The sequence below is a fragment of the Emydura macquarii genome, unplaced genomic scaffold (genome assembly GCF_026122565.2).
Source record: "Emydura macquarii macquarii isolate MOO-44397 ecotype Brisbane River unplaced genomic scaffold, CSIRO-AGI_Emac_v2 contig_2473, whole genome shotgun sequence".
Taxonomy (NCBI): domain Eukaryota; kingdom Metazoa; phylum Chordata; order Testudines; family Chelidae; genus Emydura; species Emydura macquarii.
The window spans coordinates 10,304,950-10,309,663 of NW_027132610.1; the positions used below are offsets into that span (position 1 = coordinate 10,304,950).

At 47.0% G+C, this 4,714-nt stretch overlaps 2 non-coding genes across 2 annotated transcripts; both read right to left on the bottom strand.

Annotated features, from left to right (window-relative positions):
* Window positions 1-244: 244 nt before the first annotated feature.
* On the bottom strand, window positions 245-317 carry TRNAV-AAC (transfer RNA valine (anticodon AAC)). Its single transcript has one exon. It is a non-coding gene; the product is annotated as a tRNA-Val (tRNA).
* Window positions 318-1,017: 700 nt separating this feature from the next.
* On the bottom strand, window positions 1,018-1,091 carry TRNAN-GUU (transfer RNA asparagine (anticodon GUU)). Its single transcript has one exon. It is a non-coding gene; the product is annotated as a tRNA-Asn (tRNA).
* Between the last annotated feature and the right edge of the window lie 3,623 nt (window positions 1,092-4,714).

Here is a 4,714-nt window from a genome sequence, read left to right on the forward strand (position 1 = left end):
AGTGGTGGATAACGTTTAATCTCTATAAAAGGCTTCGTGAAAACGTCTTTCCCCCTATCGCGTGTACAAAAATGTCAATTGATCAGAGCAGCTGAAAGGGTAAAGAGCCCAGGACGCTAACTCCGAGCATTTCCATGTTATTTAACTCATCACTGGGGAATATTCTGATAGAATTAAAAGTGAAATATCGCAGCGTGGTTTGCTCAGATAAAAACCCAGGGGGAGAAAAAAGAGAATTCTTTAGTGTTTCCGCCCGGTTTCGAACCGGGGACCTTTCGCGTGTTAGGCGAACGTGATAACCACTACACTACGGAAACTCGCCGTGGTAGGACCCCTGGCATGACAGCTATGATATCTGGTGCACAAGCCTGGTTGTGTGTGATGTACAGATGTGATCAGCGCTGGATGTAAAGGCTGCCTGGTGTCACGGGGTTTCTCTTTTGTTGCCACAGCGTTTGCTGAATGCACACGAGTATTTTTCTGGCCGCAAAAGCGCCCTCATTCAATGTCTAGCTTTGTGGCCTTCCTGGGCACAAAACAAATCTATCATCCCGCCCCCCGGCTGAGCCTGACACGGCGCTGGGTGCCTGTGATCGGGCCGGGCCGGGGGCTCCGCCGCCTGACCCCACTTTTGCACGAGCTGCAGGGATGCACTGACCGCATGGCTCCCCCCAGCCAGCTCTGTGCCGGGCGCCTGCATCAGCCCCCGCGTGGCCAACGGAGCCAGGCCGCTTGCAGCAGGGCCATGGCTCGGGTCCGTGCGCTGTGCGCTGAACGCCCCGCTATCCCCTGCCCAGGCGCCCAACACCCGGCTGGTCCCGTCACACTGAATTCAGCCCTTGCCTATTGACAGACCGCCCCATCTCCTCCCAGCTGCAATCCCGACCCAGAACAGCTTCCTAATCAGGGGTAAAAAGTGCCCCACCGCCCCTGTGTGTGATCAGCCGCGCAGGTGATGGGACCTGGTTTCATCGCCGCAGAAGCCACCCACCCTTAAATAAAATAGCTTTTAACCCCCGTCCCTGGGTGGGCTCGAACCACCAACCTTTCGGTTAACAGCCGAACGCGCTAACCGATTGCGCCACAGAGACCTGATCTGAAAAACACCCTGAGCGAGTGCTACTGGTGGGCGGGGAGATCAAACCCTGGCTGCTGCAGCGATCGAGCGGGCGGGGCTGGAGCGGGCAGGCTGCGGACGGGAGGGGGGCTGTCACAGTGGAGCGTGGGGGTGTGAGGGTGCGAGGGGAGGTGTGAGTGAGGGTGCCCCGGGGAGCAGGAGGAAGCTGGAGGCTCCGCTGTGCTGCAACTAGCTGCTCGTGCCCCGCAGAAAGCTGATCACCATGTGCGCCTGCCCCGGCCGAGCCCTTGCCAACAGGCGGGGAAATGCCGGGCCGTGCGGTTTGTGCTTACCCCAGCCAGCCGCCCCCTGGCAATCAGGACTTTGAACCTTCGCTAGCTGCAGTGCAGCTTTCCCCAACTGCCACGCCAGTCACTGGCAGGGATTGGGAAAGGCAGGGAATTCCCTTCTCTACTCCACAGTATAACAACGGCCCAGGGATTGCGTTTATCTCCTTATTGGCTATATTGCAAACGATCCGCATTACTGGTTGCTCACTAAATAACAATTGCACCCGCTTCACCTTGCTCTGGGTCTTTGGGACCCTCCTGAGGTTTTTGTCCCTCACCACAAAGAAATAAATCACTGCTTCCTTATACTGTAAATTCTTTGAGGCAAGGAATTGTTCTTTATAGCTACAAAACACTGAACACACCTTCTCTCCAGTTTGATATATCCACCGATCCAGGATTAAGGCACCTCACCTTTGACAGCTATCGCACCATTGGAGCTATGGAAATAACGAAGTCATTTCAGTTCACTTGCTTTTCCACTTCTTGTTGTACAGCAAGTTAAAAAAGGGTTGCCTAGCCCAACTTTTAGTTTCATTGCACCAGGAAGTCCTTCAGTTTGATCAGCCAGGTTGTGATGCTACATTTCTTGTTGTGAGATCACTTTTAAAAGGTCAGAATATTAAACCCAGCTGTGTTTTAATACTGCAGTTTGGATACATAGCTCAGAATTATGGAGACATGCTGACTAAAAAGAGATATAGGAGCTGTATGGAAACTGAGGACTGTCCAATCCTAATAGGAAGTGTTTGGTAAACAATGGCCATAGAATAATTATATAGCATGTTTCATCCAGAAATGTCTGCATGCTTCAAAAAGGTGCTTGTGAATCAGTGGCCTCATTTCACAGATGGGTAAACTGAGGCAGAGAGTAACTCAGTTGGATACTCCCAAACAGAGACCAAGTGTCCTGTCCTGTTCCTAGTCCTATGCTATAATTGCCTCATGTTGCCAGTTTTCATTCTGAGTTTCCTCTGTCAGTCTTCAAACACAAGGTCCAACGATGTTAGTGGGATTTGCATATTCAATACAGATCTGCACTGCTGTTTGGAAGAGAAACTGTTGCCCTTGGTTTTCCCTTTTGTGCATGCTGGAAGCATAGTAAGAGTGCATTATCCATGTCCCTGTCCTTTCCCTCACATCTCAGGACACAGCTTTACCACAACTGTGTGAGCAAAGGGATGGCTTTAGAGATAGCAGAATGCTTTACAACTAAATATATGGAGATGTTTTTAAAAGTACATACACCCTGGCCCAAAAAATAGTGAGGTGGATGTTCATTCAGATGAAATGATTAGTGAGTGAGTCACAATACTCCAAAGGACAGAGAGGTAGGACAGACAGCAAGTATTTGGATTCTGCAAGTGTGGTGCTGAAGAGGCAAACAGTACATCAGGTCTTAGCATCACATGTGGCTACACAAGAACTGTGGCAGCAGTGCTGAATGTCATTTTCTAGCATGTTGTGTACAGTGTAATGAAAAGTGGAAGCAAGTATATTTGGATCTCTGTATTGTAAATAACCAGTATGTGAAGTGGGGTATCAAACAAACAGCCTGTGTGATGTACTGACATGACCTGTGTGACATGCTCAGATTGTACAGAATCTAAGTTTTCATTTAAAAAAGAAAAGTACTTTTCTAAGACCCTAGGGCTGCAGAGTGACTCTTCCAAGCATGGAGTACATGTAAATTGATGTCATGATGTCTGCCTGAGTCCACAGAGCACATGAAACAGTGATTCAGAGTCTAGGGGTGAATCACCCCAACCTTGTCAATATTGAGACATCTGAAGGGAGCGAGGACACTTCATTACCACCATTCAACATTACAGTATCATCCCTGATCATTTTTGAGAATGGAACAGGAACAGGGGTGAGAATTATAAGTTGCTGCAGGGAAGCAAATATAGAGGGAAGGACAGAAGAGACTCACAAAGGTGGAAAAGAGGGATAGAAACACAGAAAGGAAGATGGGGAAGAAAGAGAAACAAAGAGCAGAAGTAGCAGAGGCCTATGTTCACACACTTAGTATTAAGCATGACAATAAGAGACTGACTAAATAATAAATAAAAGCGTAGTCACTACAGAATGGCTGTATTCATCTGTGCAAACCTCCCAGTGACATCTTTGTGACATCTCAGACGACACCAGCACCATCTTTGTTTGTTGCTGCTTTGTGGATGGTTTAAATTACATCCAGGGCTTCATAGTAACCCCACTGGGAAAACCTGATATGGAGATGGCGCTGAACCAGTGCATCTTGGCTGATCTAGCTATCAGACCCCTTCCTGCCCAGCACCACTCTTAGCAGGAGAGAGGAAGTGGAGCGGCTTTGTCAAAAAACTTCCCCTTAGCTTACAGGATTCTCTGCTGCCGGGGCCCCTTAATGAATTTAGTCCTGTGGTTTTTACCTCTTTTCCTACCCCTCTTTTTGCACCAGATCTTCATTCTTTCCTTCTTTTTCCTGGGGTGACCTTCCCATGGCTGGCTGCGTAACAGGAGCACAGAATCTGGCCCCAGATCTGCTCAGTAAGAAGGTGCCATTTTTACAGAGTCAATGTTCTTACTATAACCACAATTTCCATGCATCTATTTTTGGCATTGCTACATTTTAACCGCAGCTTTGGGTATCTTTTTGGAATGGAGGTGGGGACATTCGTCACAGCTATTCCCCAGTATGACAGATAGATCTCATGTTAGACCCAGATTTCCTGCTATTCCACACAGACCCCATTTTCAATATTGTGTGACGTATTGACATAGAGAATCCTGAGCCTTGATAGTGCAGCCACTAAAGTCTTTATGTTTAAAGGAATAGCACCACCTATTATTTCATGTTACGCCTCAGCTGTTTTTCTCATGTTGCTCATTCTGGGTGTGCCTCACACATTGTAAAGGCCTAAGTTAATATAGCTGATTTGGGTAATGTGAGGCGAGGCTGCAAAGGGAGAATGCGTTGTGTTGCAGGTAACTTGTATTATGTACTTAGCCCTTACATGTTGCTTTATGTTTTCAAAGCACTATGCAAACATTAACAAATTAGTCAGGAGCTGGAAGGTCCGTTGTATTATATTTGCAACATAATAAAATGCCTGTAAACCATTTGAAATTATAATAGATTCAATGGAGCATATTTTAATATCACACACAAACATCTTACCTGAGTCCTTGAAGCTAATTATCAAGTAGAAACACATGAAAGAAGGGGGGAATGAATACTACCAGTAGGTATTTTAGGTTTGTGTGTCCATTCTGTGTTACTGTTAGATATGAAAGTCCTTACATTAAAAAATTATTTTAAATGACT